The following is a 21,552-nucleotide window of genomic DNA, read 5'->3' as shown; positions in this document are numbered from 1 at the left end:
TGTGTGTGTGTCTGTGTGTGTGTATGGATAGATAGCACTTGATTAGGATAGTCAACATGGCTTTATGAAGCCAGAGAATGGTAGTAGATGGTTGCCTCTTGACTGAAGATGTGCGACTAGTGGTATGCTGCAAGGATCGGTGCTGGGTTTGTTGTTATTCATCATCTGTATTAATGATTTAGATGATACTGCGGTAAAATAGATTAACATATTTATTAACACAAGGGATTCTGTAGATGCTGGGCGTCCAGAGCAACACATCGGCAAAATGTTGGAAGAACTCAGCAGGTCAGGCAGCATCTATGGCAATGTATAAACAGTCAATATTTTGGGTTGAGACCCTTCATAAGGAATGCAAAGGAAGGGCAAAGACACCAGAATAAAATAGATGGGGGAAGGGGAAGGTGGACTAGCTAGAAGATGATAGGTGCAGCCAGTGGGAAAGGTAAAAAGACTGGAGAAGAAGGAATCTGATAGGAGAGGAGAGAGGACAATGGGAGAAAGGGAAGAAGGAGGGGCACCAGAGGGAGGTGATAGGCAGGTGAGGAGAAGAGGTAGGAGGCTAGAGTGGGGAATGTAAGAAGAGACAGGGTGAGGGAAAAAATGCTGGAAGGAGAAATTGATGTTCATGTCATCAGGTTGGAGGCTACCCAGATGGAATATGAGGTGTTGCTCCTCCCCACTGAGAGTGGCCTCATCTTGGCAAAAGTGAAAGCCATGGACTGGCATGTCAGAACGGGAATGGGGATAGGAATTAAACTTGGGAAATTCCATTCTTCGCAGATGGATGGAGCAGAGGTGCTTGACAAAGTGGTCCCCAAATTTATGACTGTTTTCACCAATATAGACGAGGCCACAATGGAAGGACCAGATACAATAGACAACCCCAACAAATTCACAGGTGAAATGTTGCCTCTCCTGGAATGATAATTTGGGGTCCTGAATGGAGGGAAGGGAGGAGGTAAATGGGCAGGTGTAGAATTTCATTCGCTTGCAGGGGTATATGCCAGGAGGGACATTAGTGGAGAGGGAGGAATGGACAAAGGAATCACGGAGTTAGCAATAGCTATGGAAAGCGGAGAGTTGGGGAGAGGTAATGGTGTGTTTGATGAAAGGATCCCATTGATAATAGCAGAGATTGTAGTGAATAACGTGTTGAATGCAGAGGCTCATGGGGAGGCAGGGGAGGACAAGAAGAACTCTATACCTGCTAAGGTGGCAGGAACATGGGTTGAAAAGGAGGAGATGTGGGTGTGGGCTTCCTCAATGGTGGAGGAAGGTAAACCTTGTTCTTTGAAGAAAGAGGACAACCCGAATGTCCTGGAAGGGAAAGCCTCATCCTGGGAGCAGATGCGACAGAAACAAAGGAACTGAGTAAAGGGAATAACATTTTTACAGGAGACACGAAAGAGATATTGTACGTGGCCTATCAGCGATGTCAACAGCTCTAGAAAAAGAGATTTCTCACAAGTCAGCGGCGGTTATTTAAAAAGGGAGCTTCAATAGCGTTTGTCCATTGTACGTCGCCTATCAGCAGCGTCAACAGCTCTACCAAGAGGGATTTCTCACAGGTCAGCGGCGGTTATTTAAAAAGTGAGCTTCGAGAGTGTTTGTCCATTGTTCATGGCCTATCAGCAGCGTCAACAGAGCTCTACGAACTAAATAAAAGTACAGGAGGGATAAGCGAAGCAGCCATTGTCAGGAGCAGGCCAGTAGCGAGAGCAGAAGCAACAGGCTTTGGCTCAAACCAGGCTTCGGCTTGGAAGAGGGTTCGGCTTTATGTAAAGCGTCTGTTAAGATTTCCTTTTTGTGTTTTTTTCCCTCACTGTACCATTTAAATGATGATGAAACAATGTACAGGGAGGAGGTCAAACACCTAGAGAGCTGGTGCAGTAATAACAACTTGATGCTTAATGTCACCAAAACCAAGGAGATGATCATTGATTTCAGACGGTCTCAGCCTGAGCACACACCCCTCAGCATTAGCGGCTCCACAGTGGAGAGAGTGGAAAACATCAAGTTCCTTGGGGCGCAGATCTCGGACAATCTCACCTGGTCCAGGAACACCACTGGGATTGTGAAACTGTCCCAGCAGAGATTGCACTTTCTGAGGAAACTTAAACAAGCATCACTCCCCACTAACATCTTAACTACATTCTACAGAGGCGTGGTTGAGAGTGTGCTGACCTTTAGCATCACAACCTGGTACTCCAGTTGCAGTCCTGTCGACAGAAAAGCCTTGCAGAGGGTGGTTAGGGGAGCAGAGAAGGTTATTGGGGTCTCCCTACCTTCTGTCCAAGACCTCTTTCAGAGTCGATGCCTCCAGAAGACACGGTACATCATTAAAGACCCCTCACACCTTCTCCATGAACTGTTTGTTCTTCTGCCATCAAGAAAACATTACAGGAGCATCAAAACTAAAACCACAAGGCTACTAAACAGCTTCCTCCCTCAGGCAGTCAGACTGCTAAATAGCTGCTCTACCTGACTCTGATTTGGACAGTTTTAACTTGCACTGGACACTTACAACTTGATTTTAACTGACATGTGGCTGTTGTGTTTTATTGTTATGTTTATTATCTAGTGTTGCGTTTGTTATGTTATGATTGCACTGCTCCTGGGAAGCGCTGTCTCATTCTGCCCTGCAGAGCTGATGTACGGTTAGAATGACAATGAAGTTTTTTTGAATCATAAATTGTTGTGGTGTGCTCTTCGTGCCGGATGTTGGAGAACTGGGAGACTCAGAGCATCCTGGGGAACTACATCTGCATGAGGTGTATCCGGCTGCAGCTCCTTGAAATTCATGCTTGGGGTCTGGAGCAGTAACTAGATGACCTTCGGCTTGTACCGGAGAGCGAGGATATAATTGATCGAAGTTATAGGGAAGTAGTCACCCCAAATTTGCAGGAGGCGAGTAGCTGGGTGACTGTCAGGAGAAATAGAAATAGTCAGTTAGGACAGAGCACCCCTGTGGTCCTTCTCTTCAAAAACAAGTATACCGCTTTGGATACTTTTGTAGGGGCTGACCTCCAACGAGAATGCCACAGCGACCGGTTTATAGGCACTGAGCATGGGTCCGTGGTGCAGAAGGGAAAGAGAGGGAAGAAGGGAGCGGTAGTGATAGGGAACTCAATAGTGAGGGGAACAGACAGGAGATTCTATGGACATGAATGGGACACCGGATGGTATGTTACCTCCCAGGTGCCAGGGTCAAGGACATCTCAGATTGCATCCACAACATTTTGGAGAAGGAGGGGGGGCAGCCAGATGTCTTGGTACATATTGGTACCAATGACATAGGAAGGAAAAGCAATGAGGTCCTGAAAAGAGAATTTAGAGAGCTAGGTAGAAAGCTGAGAAGTAGGACCTCCCAGCTAATAATTTCTGGATTGCTGCCTGTGTCACACGCCAGTGAGGGTAGAAACAGGATGATTTGGCAGATAAGTGCATGGCTGAGAAGCTGCTGCAGGGGGCAGGGCTTCAGCTTCTAGGATCATTGGGATCTCTTCTGGGAGAGATGTGACCTGTTCAAAAGTGACAGGTTGCATCCGAACCCAAGGGGGACCAATATTCTCGCGGCAGGTTTGTTACAGCTGTTGGGGAGGGTTTAAACTAATTTGGCAGAGGATTGGGAACCAGAGTGATGGGACTCAGGAAAGGATGGATGGTAAAATAGTAAAGATAGTGTGCAGTCAGACTGTCAGGAAGGGCAGGCAGGTGATGGGACTTAGTTACAGCCAACAGGCTGAGTATCAAATCATTAGAGATGCAGAGTCAGAAAGGATAGCAAATATGGTACTCAAGGTGTTGTATCAAAATACGCATAGTACAGTATAAGAAATAAGGTGGATGATTTTGTTGCACTATTGCAGATTGCTAGGTATAATGTAGCCATCACTGAATCATGGCCGAAGGATGGTTGTAGTTAGGAGCTGAACGGCTGAGGTTACATGTTATATCAGAAGGATAGGAAGGTAGGCAGAGGGGGTGGTGTGGCTCTCATGGTAAAGAATGACATCAAATCAGTAGAAAGATGTGACATATGATCGAAAGATGTTGAATCCTTGTGGGTTGAGTAAAGAAACAGCAAGGGTCAAAGGACATTGATGACATTTATATACAGGCCTCCCAACAGCAGCTGGGAGGTGGACCACAGGTTAAAACTGGAAGTAGAAAAGGTGAGTCGAAAGGGCAATGTTATGGTAGTGCCACAGTGGGGTGCTGGAAACAGACTCAAATGCAAGACACAGACACTGAAGTACAAGGAACAGGACTTGACTAGAGTAGGGACATGACAGGATTCAGGCAAGGAGCAGGGACAAGAATGCAGAGTTGGGCTAGGGAAAGCGGGACCAAGACTAGGAGACACGACTTGGACTCCGAGCCCAAGACTGGAAAAGGACCCAGAACCTGGATCTTGCCTCAGACTCGGGCCCCAGAACCAGGCAAGGACATGACATGGCTTGAGGCTGGGGTCTTGGGTCTTGAGGCTTGGCTTGAGGCTGGGGTCTTGGGTCTTGAGGCTTGGCTTGAGGCTGGGGTCTTGGGTCTTGAGGCTTGGCTTGAGGCTGGGGTCTTGGGTCTTGAGGCTTGGCTTGGGTCTTGAGGCTTGGCTTGGGGCTGGGGTCTTGGGTCTTGAGGCTTGGCTTGGGGCTGGGGTCTTGGGTCTTGAGGCTTGGCTTGAGGCTGGGGTCTTGGGTCTTGAGGCTTGGCTTGAGGCTGGGGTCTTGGGTCTTGAGGCTTGGCTTGAGGCTGGGGTCTTGGGTCTTGAGGCTTGGGTTCTAGGAGCTTGGCTTGGGATCCTTGAGGCTTGGGTTCTAGGAGCTTGGCTGAGGGATCCTCAAGGCTTGGGTTCTAGGAGCTTGGCTGCGGGATCGTCGAGGCTTGGGTTCTTGGAGCTTGGCTGCGGGATCGTCGAGGCTTGGGTTCTTGGAGCTTGGCTGTGGGATCGTCGAGGCTTGGGTTCTTGGAGCTTGGCTGCGGGATCGTCGAGGCTTGGGTTCTTGGAGCTTGGCTGCGGGATCGTCGAGGCTTGGGTTCTTGGAGCCTGGCTGCGGGATCGTCGAGGCTTGGGTTCTTGGAGGTTGGCTGCGGGATCGTCGAGGCTTAGGTTCTTGGAGCTTGGCTGTGGGATCGTCGAGGCTTGGGTTCTTGGAGCTTGGCTGTGGGATCGTCGAGGCTTGGGTTCTTGGAGCTTGGCTGTGGGATCGTCGAGGCTTGGGTTCTTGGAGCTTGGCTGTGGGATCGTCAAGGCTTGGGTTCCTGGAGCTCAAAGGCAACAGTCTTTCAAAAACAGAAGGCAGGCACGAATCCGAAATGGCAGGCAGAGGTCTTAACCAGGAAAGGCAGTCAGGCGAGGGCAGACAATCCAGAGCGCACAGGCAAAAAACCGGTCCAAGAACAGGCAAAATCCAAAACACAGAATCAGGCAAAATCGGTTGGCAGAAGTCACAATGACAGGCTAGAACGACACAGGTCAGAAATTCCCTTTCTGCATTTAACGAAGGCTGCTCACTTCTGACCCCTTCCACTGTTCCCTGTCCCATGCAACCAGAGGAGATGCAATACCTGCCCCATCACCTCTTCCCACCATCCAGCAGCCCGAGTGATCATTCCAGGTGAAGCTGAAATTACTTGCATGTCTTCCCCCTATTCTACTATCAGAATTAGGTTTAATATCACTGGCACATGTCATAAAATTTATTGGTTTGCTGCAGCAGTACATAATAATAAATAAATTCTAGATTACAATACGAAATATATTCAGTGGATTCTGGTTAATTGGGACACAACGGAACCAGTACATTTTAGCCCAATTAAGTGGCTGCCCCAGTTAGCCATGGAAATAGTTTTGAAAAGTATGAAAAAGACAAACTACCATTTAACTGAGTAAAAGTTATGTACTTAAAGGAAATACAGAGCAAATTGGAACACCATCAATACTGCTGCAGTACTATAAAACTATGTATTTGTTCCTGATAGTCATTGACAGACGAATTCATCCAGTGTACACAGTCTTTTGATTGTAAACGAACAAGGTTATCGTAGACACCTGGTGTAGATAATGGACTGCCTTCATACAATCCTATACATGGTTGCATTCTCAAATCTTCGTTTTCACTGTAGTATTTACGATGATTGTCGGTATCTTCAAATTCCACTGGACAGCAAATTTTTTCAAAAGTGTTGCTTCCTCAGAAATTTTTTGTTCATTGTTCAAAATAAAATTTATTATCAGAGTACATACATGCCACCACATACAACCCAGAGGTTCTTTTTCCTGTGGGCATACTTAGCAAATCTATAGAACAGTAACTGTAAACAGGATCATTGAGCAACAAACTGTGCAAATGCAAATGTAAATAAACAGCAATAAATAAGGAGAGCATGAAATAACAAGATAAAGTGTCCTTAAAGTGAAACGATCAGTTGTGGGAACACCAGAAATAGAGTGAGTGTAGTTATCCTCTTTTGGTCAAGAGCCTAATGGTTGAGGGGTAGTAACTGTTCTTGAACCTGGTGGTGGTGTGAGTCCTGAGGCACCTGTACCTTCTACCTGATGGCAGCATTGAGAAATGAGCAGGGCCTGGGTGGTGACCATCTTTGATGATGGATGCTGTTTTTACACATAGAAACATAGAAAACTTACACCACAATACAGGCCCTTCAGCCCACAATGCTGTTCTGAATGTGTACTTTTCTGCGGCAATGTTTCATGTAGACGTGCTCAATGGTTGGGAGGGTTTTACCCGTGACGTACTGGGCTAAATCCACTATCTTTTTGCAGGATTTTCCGCTCAAAGACATTGGTATTCCCGAAACAGGCCATAATGCAGCCAGTCAGCACACTTTCCACCACACATCTAAAGAAGTTTGCCAAGGTTTTTGATGACATGCCAAATCTCAACAGACTCCTGACGAAGTAGAGGTGCTGTTGTGCTTTCTCGCAATTATATTTATATGATGGGTCCAGGACAGATCCTCTGAGATAGTGACACCCAGCAATTTAAAGTTACAGACCCTCTCCACCTCTGATCCTCCTATGAGTACTGGCTCATGGACTCATGGACCTCTGGTTTCCCTCTCCTGAAGTCCTTAATCAGTTCCTTAGTCTCATTGTCCTTGAGTGAGAAATTGTTATTATTACACTACTCAGCCAAATTTTCAATCTCCCTCTTGTATGCTGATTTGATATGATTCACAACAAGAAAACTTGTACATGGTGTTGGAGCTGTATTTAGTCACACAGTCATATATGTAAAGTGAGTAGAGCAGGGGGCTAAGCACATAACTCTGTGGTATTTCTCTGCTGATGGAGATTGTGGAGGAGATGTCTTTTGCCAATCCAAACTGACTGGGGTCTGCAAGTGGAGAAATCAGGATCCAATTGCACAAGGGAGTATTGAGGCCCAGGTCTTGGAGTTTACTGACTAGTTTTGAGGGGATGATGGTATTAAATGCTGAGCTGTAATTGATAGAGAGCATACTAATGTTTGTATCTTTGCTGTCAGGATGTTCCAGGGTTGTGTGAAGAGCCAATGAGATGGCATCTGCTGTAGACCTGTTGCTTCGGTAGGCGAATTGGAGTGGATCCAAATCACCACTCAGACAGGGGCTGATATCCTTCAACACTAGCCTTTCAACATACTTCCTCACTGTCGATTTAAGTGTCACTGGGCAATAGTCATTGAGGCAGGTTACCATGCTCTTGGTTATGATAGACCACTTGAAGCTGAACACAAATATAATTTCAGACTACTTGTATCAGGTAGGAGTTTGGAAAAAGAAGAGATTAACTTTTATTGATTATAATGCGTTTAATCGCATAACAGTGCTGATGCTTTACAAAAGTTCAACTAAGCTAAAAATGTTTAGTTGATGATTTTCCTTCATATTCAGTGTCTGAGGCTTCTTGCTTAAGTGTCCAACAACAATCAGCCAGCATTGATGGATTCCATTCACCCAGATACCATTTCCCCATGGCTGCAATGTCACTGCACTCATCACTGACAGTGCCAAGATTTGCAGGGAAGAGGTCTAAATAGGAATGCAGAAAATGAACCTTTAGTGACATGTTGCACCTCATTGTTTTGTATGTTTGAAGCATGTTGTTGACAAGGTGCATGTAGTTTGGTGCTCTGTGTTCGCCAAGAAAATTTTCAATAGCATCCTTGAATGCCTACCATGTGATTTTCTCCAGTCCCACTAGAAGTTCTTCAAATTGCCTGCCATTGATGGCCTGCTTGATTTATGGACAAACACAAATGTCTTCCTTAATCTTGGCATCAGTTATTCTGGAAAAAAACTGTCTCAAATATTGAAAACCTACATGGAATTTTTGTGCCTGGTGACAGCAGATTCCATCCTTGCAGTCTTGAACCCTATAGTTATTCTTTTGCCTTTGACAAATCCAAGTCTCTGACCAGGTCAGTTAACTCAGATTGAGTTATCAGATGAGGCTCACTCGACATAAAGGGTTCGAAATCTCTATCAGTATCAGTGTCGCTTTCCATTTCTGGCTCGTGCATCATGGCATCTTTGTCTGCCTCCTCTAGACTCCATGTTTCTGGTTGAAGTAGTGAAACCGTTTCATTTTCACTCCTAGCAGCCGCTGGCATTTCCAAGCCTGAAGGCTTGAAATTGCAGTGAGCAAAACAGTTCTGAATTGTCTTACTGCTTATTTCTCACCCACTATCAGTGGCAAAAATCACTGTGTTTTAAGCACAAACACACACAGCTGATGCTATTTTAAACTGTTTACTCTAAGCACGGTGCAGTGTCTAGTGGCAGTGCACCAATTAAGTGGCACAGTGTCCCAAATAAACAAAGGGAATCCAGGCTATGGTCTCGATTCATTTTTATTTATGAGTTCTCCCAAATAAGATACTGCTCTGATTAACCAATGGCCCAATTAAACTGAATATATAAAATTCTACAAATACTGTTTGTTGTTCACAATGTGGTGTCCTCTACACTGCAGAATCCAAGCGAAGGTTGGTTGATTACTTTGTGGGGTACTTGAGCTCAGTCTACAGGAGTGGACCCTAAGCTTCTGGTCACCTGCCATTTTAATTCACCATCCTACTTCCACCCTGAACTTTATCTGTGGCCTCCTACACTGTTGCAGTGAGACCCAACTCAAGCTCAAGGAACAACACTCCATTTTCATCTGAGCATATTGCAGCCTGCAGGACTCAATACTGAATTCTCTAACTGCAGATAACTTGCTCTTTCTCTATTTGTCTTGTCAGCTCTTTCATACCACATCCCTCTTTTTAAATTTGGATGTTCTTGTCTGCCAGACTATCAGACATCTCCCAAAAGTTTAAACATATTACATAAACAAAGGAGCTTAATGACTGTCATTCATTTCACTGTATTATGGACATTACCCATTTCTCTCGCACACCCTCTCTGATACTTAGACTAACTTGCTTTCTGTCTTTTTCAGTTTTCATGAACGATTGTTAGGGTGTTTTTGGGGTTAGCACATATAGCAAATAACTTCAGCCACCAATCTTCAAATCTGATTATAGATCGTAGATTAAATTTAAAATGCAGTTCTGAACAATGAGTCTGCGCGACATTTTATGTGCTAAAGATCAAAGGACAATTCCATATTTACAATGCATCCACAATGCTTCCTTTTAACTACACACAAACTTCACAGCTCCTGCATCGCACTCATACCACAGACACCTAAATGCATTTTAATCGGCATTGTCTGGTCTTCCCATTAATTTGTGACTCACGGCTTTTAGGAGCCCATTGTTCAGAGCTGCATTTTAAATTTAAAATACAATCTATATTCAGATTTGAAGATTGGTAGCTGAAGTTATTTGCTATGTGCGCTCACCCCAAAAATGCCATAACAATGTCTTCTACATGAAATGCTAAATGGTTTCTCTTTACACAAATGTTACTTTCAGGTTGAATTCTTCCAGAATCTCTGTTTTTGTCTCAGATTCCAGGATCTGCTGTATATTTTGTTTTCTCAAGGGAACTAACAGATCGATTGTTTGCAGGAAGATTTTCAACTTTATATAAAATGGCCAGCCATTTACAACTGAGTAGAATTTTATTCATTCAAACAATTGCTCATCTTTGGAACTCTTTGCCTTGAGAGCTGTGACTGCTCAGAGACTGAAATCAATAGACTTTCAGACAGTGAAGGAATCAAGACATATAGTAAATGGAGTAGATTAGCCATGATATTTTGAAGAGCACAGCATGCTTAAAATACCTGTATTTTTATAGTCTGAAAATGTTGAGATTTTTAAATATATAATATTGCAATTGAATTATCCAATAATTAGCACACATTGAAAACACAAATGGATGAACGTGATACTTAAAATTTTCACATTATTTAAATTGAACAACTTTGTATTAAGAGAAAATAGGGTTATTTTTAAATGTAGAGCATCCAACATTCTTGTGGCAGCTGACTGCCACAACACAGCTGCTTCCATTCTTCCTTCTTCAGCTCACTCCAGACACCCATGTGTTTAAAAAGAAAAGCTTATTTTCTAAATCTTTAAACCTTCAAAATCTCACCTCTAAGCTGTGCCTTCTAGTACTTGGCATTTCCACCCTGAGAGAAAGAATTTAACTGTCTATCCTATCTATGACTTTCACAATTTTATAAGCTTCTATCAGGTTACGCCTCAGCTTCCGATGATCTAGAGAAAACAATCCAAGTTTGTACAATCTCACCTTATAGCTAATACTCTCGAATCCAGGCAGCATCTTTCTGAGACTTTTTTGTACCCTCTCCATACCCTCCACATCCAGAACTGCACACAATCCTTCAACTGCAACCTGACCAAAGCTTTATACACTACACCATGACCTGTCTACTTTTACACCCAATATCCAGTACAGTAGATTCCAGTTAATTGGGGCAGCCACTTATTTGGGAAAACTCTTAAAGAACAAAAACTAATTGAGAAAATAGCTGGGATTCCCTGTGTTTAGTTGAGGCACTAAGCCGCTTAATTGAGACAGGAGACTGTAGACGGACAGTTTCTAACTGTAGCATCAGACATGTGCACTTTTAGGGCCATTAGACACTACACTGTGTTTAGAGCACCAGTTGTGTATGCTTGTGTTCAAAAAGCATTGATTATTTGTCACTGATAGTTGGTGAGAAATAAGCAGTAAGACAATTCAGACGTTTTGCTCACTGTGGTTTCAAGCATTCAGGCTTGGAAATGCCAGAAATGGCTAGGAGTGAATATGAAACGATTTCACTACTTCAGCGAGTTAGGAACTACAAAGAATTTGAAAGTATTGACTGTCGTCTTGAATGTTAGAATGACAATGAAGATTTGCAGGATGCAATTGTCACTAGCATTGTATAAAGGCAGTTCATTATCTATACAAGAGGTCTGTGCTGATTTTGTTCATTTACTGTCAATAAAAAGAGCATGTACACTGATTGAATTCCTTCATCGATTACTATTAGGAATCAAAACACAGTTTTATAATACTATAGTAATATTGAAAGTGTTCTAATTTGTTCTGTATTTCATTTAAAAATATCATTTGTTACTCAGTTAAATGGTAGTTGGTCTTTTTATACTTTTTAAATTATTTCCATGAAACTTTGACTAATTGTGACAGCTGCTTAATTGGGCCAATATGTACTGGTCCCAATTTGTCTCAATCAACTGGAATCCACTGTATATCAAATGCCTTATTTCCATTCTATCTACACGTGTTGCCACTTTCAATGAACTTTGAACCTGAACCCCAAGATCCCTCTGTACATCAGTACTCTTAAGGGTGCTACCATTTACTGTATACTTTTCTCTGACCTTTCACAGTGCAACACATCATGCTTGTCTGAATTAAACTCCATCTGCCACTTTTCTGCCCATATTTCCTTTTTGGTCTATACTTAACTATTTATTTATTTATTTTGTTTACTTATTTATTTATTGAGATGCAGTGTGCAATAGGCCCTTCCAGTCCTTTGAACTGCGCCGCCCAACAACCCCCGATTTAACCCCGACCTAATCAAAGGACAATTTACAATAACCAATTAACCTACCAACTGGAACGTCTTTGACTGTGGGAGGAAACAGGAGCACCTGGAGGAAATCCACGCGGTCATGGGGAGAATGTAAGAACTCCTTACAGGCAGCGGTGGTTTATCCTTCGACAAACTTCTTCACTATTCACAACTATCTCTCAGTCAGAATACTCTAACAGCTCTTTGCCAGCTCTTTGACCGTTACCCAGACAAATACTGAACCCAATCTACTAAGTCATTGTGGATCCAATATAGCTTGATCTTTTGGATCAGCCTATCATGAAGGACCTTTTCAAATGCTGTACTAATATCCATGTAGACAATATCCGCTGCCCTACCCTCATCTATCATCTTTGTTACCTCCTCAAAAAACCCAGTCAAATTTACAAGACATGAACTCCCCCACACAAAGTCATGCTGATCACCCCTAATAAGTCCATGCTTTTCCATATATAAGTGAATCCTATCCCCACAAATGCTTTCCAGTAATTCCCCTACCACTGAGTAAAGACTCACTGGTCTATAATTTCCTCCTTTGTCCATAAATGCCCGGTTTATGCAATACCTGGTTTTCTTCAGACCCCTGGGACCTCAACTACAGTTAAAGAAAATACAAGGATCTCTGTTAGAACCCCAGTAATCTCCTATCTTGTCTTTCTCAATAAGTTAGCATAGATTCCATCAGGCCTTGGGGGCTTATCCTCCTGATATCAAGAAGAGAAGTCCTATTACCTCCTTCTTGATGTTAACACATGCTAGAATATCAGCATATGTCCTCTGCTTGGTGAATACCGATGTGAAGTACTCATTTAGTAGTTTGCCCCCTTCTTCGGGTTTCAGGCATAAATTCTCTGCTTTGTCCTTGAGTTTGCCTACCTTTTCCTACTCACCAAGGACATTTTATGACCCCTTTTAGCCATCATAATTCCCTGTTTAAGTTCTTTTCATTCCCCGTTTAAGACCATCACTACACGCTCTAGCCAGAAGCCATGGATGACCGCGGAGGTGAGTGCACTGTTGAGGACCTGTGACTCTGCCTTCAGAGCAGGTGACAAGGCAGCCCTAACAACAGCGAGGGCCAAGCTGTCCTGGGCCATCAGAGAGGCAAAGCGTGCACACGCCCAGCGAATCCACAGCCATTTCCAGAACAGCGGCAACATGCAGCGCATGTTGAAGGGCATTCAGGACACTACCAACTACAGGACAACATCACTTGGATCTGCCTTCACCATTATATTCCTTGCACTGAAATAAATACATTTCGGGCCATCAGCTCCTTTGTGTTCATTCATCCGATTCGGTCTAAATTACTTGACCTAGCGCTTCCTTAGTGTGGCTAAGGGACAAAAGAGTCCAAGTGGAGTTGATGGGCATGCTTGTTAAGAAAGTAAGTTGCAAGGCTAGAAGGAAATCGGGAGAGGAGGTATGAAACTGCAGGGAATTCCATAAACTTGAAGTCCTTAGATACACAACAAGTTAGCATAGCTCTTTTATATTGAGTGTACTTGAAGTCCTTTGCTCCTTTCTTTAATATCTTACTTAGAGTATATTTCCTTCCCCATTCTTTAATGTCAAATTGCACCTGCTAGCTACTGATTACTTTATTTTCTAATGCTAGCTATAGCAATAAAGCGTGACCTTGTTCCACTGAACACTGCCATCATACAATTTGCGTCTCTGTGATTTAGCTTAGTGCTAACCACAACTATTATCTGAGGCTTATGTAAAGCTGTAGAACTAATGTAAGGATTTTGCTTCACATTACAGCTCGATTAAAAGCCCAGTCATTTGCTGTCCTACAGTCAAATATGCTTCATTATTTTTTCATTTACATACTGATTATTATAGAACTGAGCATTTTTATCTTGTCTGTTGTTCAGTTTTAGTTCACAAAATTCAATTAAAGAAATGAGCTACTGGTCATATGTATCCAATCGACCAAATGTTCTGAATACAATATTGTACAGTAGATTGCATTAGAACAGTGTAGGTGGTACTTAGTTTGCGGTCATCTCTGCTTGGGTGCTGCTCACAGAGCTGTGAACAATTCAGATAGGCACTATGTTTTCAGATGATACTATTCAACTTCAGCTGTTTCACTTGCTGCTTAGGCATGCAGTGCACTTCCTATGCTCTGAGCAGGCAAAAATAGCTTCACATGACTCATTCCCTTAGATACAAAGCTTTTCACTTGTCTTGAAGATTTGTCTTTCTCAGCCAATAGCAGTCGTCCCCTACTTTTACATCTGGAGCTGGCTGGTCAAGTTCAACCAATCACTGAAGACACACCGTAGTTCTAAAAGCCAATAGCATGTCTGTTGCTGGGACTAAAAAAAAAGTAGAGTATTTCACTAACGCACATACAGACCTTTTGTTTTATATTATTTACATTATGTTAATAAATTAATGCTACTGAAACTCATTGAATGATGCATTTCTTTTTGTTTTTTAACCACATTCAGCTTAAGAATTAAGTGCAAATAAAACTATTCAAATATCCCTGCTAATGTTTGCTCTAACCAACTGACAGGATGCAATGATTTATGGATAAAGGTTTTACTTTAATAGTGAAAACTATATGGCAGTATAAAGTTACTTGCATTTAGCAAGGATTTACTTCAATTTATCATATGTTTTATCTATATTCTTCATTGTAAATAAATGACTTACATTTGCAATAAAATTATTGCAAATCTGGTATTTAATGCAAGATGAGGGACTGTAAAAATATAATCTACTCTTAAAATGGATAGTAATTATTCAATAAAGAGAACTTAGTTTCCCCTGTTGTTGCTCTACGATTAATTTCTGAATAATGAAATGTAGATACTGCTGTGAAAGCCATTGGATTAGTGTTACCTCACTCTGTTAGGGTAGGTGTGGTTATTAAACAGATTGTATCAATTCAGATGTTAGTGGTTTTCTGGATGAACTGCATTCAAGGTCACTTTGAGTTGCAAACTACTGAGCAATTCGAGGCAGAAACCCAACATGGAACCTTGAAAGTAAAGCTCTGTTTACATTGGCAATTTTTACGTAAGTTTCATTTGGACCATATGGTGCATTGCAGACTCTTAGAACTGTCATCTAAGCCGCCACTCAATCCTTGCACCAATCTGCAATAAAGTCATAATGACCTAGGATTTGTGATGAGAAGTGCAGGCAAAGCGATTGGTGCTGACAATTATAATGGTAGAAAGCTTGACGGGAACATCTGGAATGTACAAATCCACTGCTTAACACCAAAATCCAGACTACTGTCAGCCCTCCCCTGAAAGTTACAGGATTCATTACAACAGTTACTTACCCAGACAATCTAGCCATAAGGCCTTTAGACATAGGAGCAGAATTAGGCCACTTGGCCTATCAAGGGCTGCTTTGCCATTCCACTATGGCTGATCTATTATCCCTCTCAACCCCATTCTCCTACCGTCTCCCTGTAACCTTCGCTGCCCTCATAATCAAGGATCTATCAGCCTCTGCTTTAAATGTTCACAATGACTTGCCCTCATAGCTGCCTGTGGCAATGAATTCCACAGATTCACCACCAGATTGTTCACTCAGGCTAAACTAATTGCACCTCCAAATGCTTGATCTAAAAAACATAGAAAATAGGTGCAGGAGTAGGCCATTCGGCCCTTCGAGCCTGCACCACCATTTATTATGATCATGGCTGATCATCCAACTCAGAACCCTGCACCAGCCTTCCCTCCATACCCTCTGATTCCCCCTAGCCCCAAAGGCCATATCTAACTCCCTCTTAAATATAGCCAATGAACTGGCCTCAACTGTTTCCTGTGGCAGAGAATTCCACGGATTCACCACTCTCTGTGTGAAGAAGTTTTCCTAATCTCGGTCCTAAAAGGCTTCGCCTTTAGCTTCAAACTGTGACCCCTCGTTCTGGACTTTCCCAACATCGGGAACAATCTTCCTGCATCTAGCCTGTCCAATCCCTTTAGGATTTTATACGTTTCAATCAGATCCCCCCTCAATCTTCTAAATTCCAACGAGAACAAGCCTAGTTCATCCAGTCTTTCTTCATATGAAAGTCCTGCCATCCCAGGAATCATTCTGGTGAACCTTCTTTGTACTCCCTCTATGGCAAGGATGTCTTTCCTCAGATTAGGGGACCAAAACTGCACACGATACTCCAGGTGTGGTCTCACCAAGGCCTTGTACAACTGCAGTAGTACCTCCCTGCTCCTGTACTCGAATCCTCTTGCTATAAATGCCAGCATACCATTCACCTTTTTCACCGCCTGCTGTACCTGCATGCCCACTTTCAATGACTGGTGTATAATGACACCCAGGTCTCGTTGCACCTCCCCTTTTCCTAATCGGCCACCATTCAGATAATAATCTGTTTTCCTATTTTTGCCACCAAAGTGGATAACTTCACTTTTATCCACATTAAATTGCATCTGCCATGAATTTGTCCACTCACCCAACCTATCCAAGTCACCCTGCATCCTCTTAGCATCCTCCTCACAGCTAACACTGCCGCCCAGCTTCGTGTCATCCGCAAACTTGGAGATGCTGCATTTAATTCCCTCATCCAGGTCATTAATATATATTGTAAACAACTGGGGTCCCAGCACTGAGCCTTGCGGTACCCCACTAGTCACCGCCTGCCATTCTGAAAAGGTCCCGTTTATTCCCACTCCTTGCTTCCTGTCTGCTAACCAATTCTCTATCCACATCAATACCTTACCCCCAATACCGTGTGCTTTAAGTTTGCACACTAATCTCCTGTGTGGGACCTTGTCAAAAACCTTTTGAAAATCCAAATATACCACATCCACTGGTTCTCCCCTATCCACTCTACTAGTTACATCCTCAAAAAATTCTATGAGATTCGTCAGACATGATTTTCCTTTCACAAATCCATGCTGACTTTGTCCGATCATTTCACCGCTTTCCAAATGTGCTGTTATCACATCTTTGATAACTGACTCCAGCAGTTTCCCCACCACTGACGTTAGGCTAACCGGTCTATAATTCCCCGGTTTCTCTCTCCCTCCTTTTTTAAAAAGTGGGGTTACATTAGCCACCCTCCAATCCTCAGGAACTAGTCCAGAATCTAACGAGTTTTGAAAAATTATCACTAATGCATCCACTATTTCTTGGGCTACTTCCTTAAGCACTCTGGGATGCAGACCATCTGGCCCTGGGGATTTATCTGCCTTTAATCCCCTCAATTTACCTAACACCACTTCCCTACTAACATGTATTTCGCTCAGTTGCTCCATCTCACTGGACCCTCTGTCCCCTACTATTTCTGGAAGATTATTTATGTCCTCCTTAGTGAAGACAGAACCAAAGTAATTATTCAATTGGTCTGCCATGTCCTTGCTCCCCATAATCAATTCACCTGTTTCTGTCTGTAGGAGACCTACATTTGTCTTTACCAGTCTTTTCCTTTTTACATATCTATAAAAGCTTTTACAGTCAGTTTTTATGTTCCCTACCAGTTTTCTCTCATAATCTTTTTTCCCCTTCCTAATTAAGCCCTTTGTCCTCCTCTGCTGAACCCTGAATTTCTCCCAGTCCTCAGGTGAGCCATTTTTTCTGGCTAATTTGTATGCTTCTTATTTGGAATTGATACTATCTCTGCAACAATGTAGGACAGAAGGTGCATGGAAGCACTACCTCAAGTAAACTCCCCTCCAAGTTGCTCAGCATCATGACTTTGAAATAGATCATGGGTCCTTCATTTTATCAGAGTCTAAACTTTAGCACTCCCTACCTAATAGCACTATGAGAGTACATTCATCAGGGGTGCAGCAGTTCAAGAAGGTGATTCATTACCATCTTCTCAAGGTAGTTACGGATGGGCATATAAATGCTGGCTGTGCTAACAGCACCCTGATTCGGAACATAAATGAAAATAGCTGTCATAGCAAACAGTATATAATAATGAAAAGTAAATTTTACAACAGTTTTCAACATAAAAAGATCAGATAAGACTAATGAAACCAGCATAACTAACTTTAATGGCATATAATCCATAGTTACAGACCTTGAAAATCTAATTTTATATGTGCAGATTGTTAATCCCTTTTGATTTCTTATTTAAAAAATACAATCCTTGCCGTTAACATCAGACAAGCAACAAATCCAAACACAGTGGATTCCGGTTAATTAGGCCATCACTTAATCAGGGCAGCCACTTATTTGGGACAACTTCCAAAGAATAAAAACAAATCAAGAAAATAGTTGGGATTCCATTCGTTGATTTGGGTCACTATGCCACTTAATTGGGGCAGGAACTGTTCATGAACAGTTTCTAACTAGTGTCAGACACAGGCACTCGTGTGGCTGTTAGAAACTACACCGTGCTTAGAGCGGACAGTTTTTAAATTACCATCAGCTGCATACACATGTGTTCAAAGAGCCGTGATTTTTCTCGCTGATAGTTGGTGAGAATTAAGCAGTAAACCAATTCAGAACTGTTTTGCTCACTGCAGTTTCAAGCCAGAAGCAGCCGGGAGTGAAAATGAAACGAATTCACTACTTCAACAGATTAGGAACTTTGAAGAATTTGAAGGTATTGACGATCATCTTGAACGTTACAATGAAAATGAAGATTTGAATGATTCAATTGTTAATAGCATTGTATACACTAGGTGTCTGCGCTGATTTTGTTCAATCAAACAAACACGTACTCCAGATGAATTCCTCCTTTCATAACTATCAAGAACTAATCGTCGTCGTCGTGGCTATCCCTCGAGGTCGAGGATGATGGTCTTCGTTCTGAAGAAGTGGCCCACAGAGTGAAGACGCCTGTGCGTGTATTTGTTTAACGTGTACTTCATGTTGCACTTAGCGAAGCACACGATACTTCACAAATCAACCAACTGATTCCAATGGCATGGAAACCACGACAATTGGAGCTGATGGATTTGTTGCTGCCTTCACAGCCGTTGAGTTCGAAGTAACTTTGTCTGCCTGTTCCAACGTTGAGGTCTTGGTTGGATTGTTCTTTGTTGGGGACCTCACCCTTGACCTTACCGCCATGGGTGACCCTACCAGGAGCATAGCTCCAGATGGCATCGCTCTCGGGATCACAGGACCATGACAAGGTGACAATCCGCGAAGAAGCAAGAACGAATACACAGTTTTATAGTACTTTAGTAGTAATGATAGTTTCAAATTTGTTCTGTATTTAATTCTTATATCTTTCCACATAACTATTTCCATGAAACTTTGACTAATTGAGGCAGCCGCTTAACTGGGCCAAAATGTGCTGGAACTGATGTGTTCCAATTAACTGGAATCCTCAGTGCAACTTCACAATGGAATGGAACCCATAACTATCTTTTTGCCATTTTAACCTTCTTCTTTGGCCATGAAACCAGACATATATAAAGACACTGGAAAAAGCAGTTGAGACTTTTTAAGAATCTCATAAAGATTTTTCATATATCCAGTATTTCACATGGAAGAAATTAAACATAGAAACATAGAAAACCTACAGCACAGTACAGGCCCTTCAGCCCACAAAGCTTATCTTAGAAATTACCTTGGGTTACCCATAGCCCTCTATTTTTCTGAGCTCCATGTACCTGTCCAGGAGTCTCTTAAAAGACCCTATTGTATCTGCCTCCACCACCGTCACCAGCAGCCCATTCCATGCACCCACCACTCTCTGCGTAAAAAACTTACCTCCTCTGTACCTACTTCCAAGCACCCTAAAACTGTGCCCTCTCATGTGAGCCATGAATGTCAAAGAACTCAAATCAAATAAAATTTCAGCAAGAGCAAATTGTTAATTGAAACCCCAAGAAGCAAGGTACAGTGGCATGGACAAGATAAGAAGTTGCATCATCCTTACCACATACACCTCTACAGGGTGTTGTGGATAGAAGTCAGACGTTGTTAGGGCACCAGAAATAGACCCGATGGAATTGAATCGGCTGTATCAGAATGTTTGGAGAAAGATGGTTGGTAAAGAATCATCCTATTGGTACAGCCTGATAATCCACTCTGTTTCAACAAGAAATGTGTGGTATCTGTTGACATTAGATTGCGTAGGGCGTGTACATTTATATTATCCTTATGTGATAGTGCTGGAGAGAATCACCAGTACATTGCCCAGGATGAAGTATTTCTTATGAGGAGAGATGAGAGAGGCTAGATCTGTTTACTCTGGGGCACAGAAAGTTAAAGACAAGCAGTCACTGACAGCACTTCAAAAGTTGAACCACCAAGGCTTGGAGAACTATGGGCCAGCTGCAGGGAGATGTGAATAATATAAATGGGTGGCCCACTGGTCTATGCCTCCATAACTTACAACACAGAAGGAGGCCATTTCAGCCCATCAACTTTATGCCAGCTCCCAGAGAAATCTAATTCCCCCATTAATTTTACATGCAACCTATTCTCTTCCCATTCTCGCCAACTTTTTCCCTGGTATTTCTTTTCAGTTTTATGTGTTTTTTATGCCATTCATTTTAAGTTCTGTGGAAGTATGAGTGATTTTTGTGGATTTTCTGACTTATAGACAAAATCAACGTATGGATACCTGTAAAAATAGAACGCATGAAACCTAATGGTACTTTCAGTACAAGATTTTCTCGCCTTTATCAGTAACTAACTCCTGGATCTTCTGCTCATTTTCATCAAGCCATTGAGGGAGTTTGCTGGCTGAGAAATAGAGGGTCTCTTTATTGCTCCTGTTGTTTGGAGTCAGCAGGCTCTTAATGAATCAACCTCCTCAGTGCAGTGTGGTTGAGATCTTCAACAATGACTTCTTGGGGCAGTCTTCTGTAGCCATCACCATTTTGGTACTAGATTGGTGGATATGAGGGACCATGCAGTCAGTGTAGCAGTTAACCGTCCTCACCAATCACTGCATGAGTGATGCTGACTTCTCTGGGGCATTTGCCTGGATGATAACACATTCTATCAGATGCCAATACTTACAGATGTTTCCCTGATGAAACAGGATACTAGTCATCCGTGGATCTGAATGAATATACCATGGTAGTCATAGACTTTATAAAAGCAGGTGTAGACAAGCGTGTCCCCACAAAATCACTCAGAGTCTTCCCCAACCAGAATCCCTCGATGAACCATGAGATCCGCAACCTGCTGAGGGCCAGATCATAGGCAAGCCATTTCACGGGTGAAGTGGCAATTCCGGACTAAACTTGAATCCTTGAAGGATGCTTGAAAGTTGTGGCAGGGTTTGAATGCTGTCACCTCTTATAAAGTAAAATAAGTGACATAGGTGACAACAGGGCTTGGCTTCCAGATGAGCGCAATGCCTTCTATGCTTTCTTTGACCATCAAAACGTGGAGGGATGATCACAAGTTCCCTCAGCCCCAGATGATCCAGTGATTTCCGTCCCTGAGGTCGACGTGCATGCATCCTTCAGGAGGGTGAACCCTAGGAAAGCACCTGGCCCAGATGGGGTAACTGGTCAAGTAGTAAAGACCTCTGCTGAACAACTGGCTGGAGTGTTCACTGATATCTTTAACCTCTCGCTTCGGCAGCCTGAGGTATCCACCTG

The sequence above is a fragment of the Mobula birostris genome, chromosome 2 (assembly GCF_030028105.1).
Source record: "Mobula birostris isolate sMobBir1 chromosome 2, sMobBir1.hap1, whole genome shotgun sequence".
Classification (NCBI taxonomy): Eukaryota; Metazoa; Chordata; class Chondrichthyes; order Myliobatiformes; family Myliobatidae; genus Mobula; species Mobula birostris.
This window is presented reverse-complemented; position numbering follows the sequence as displayed.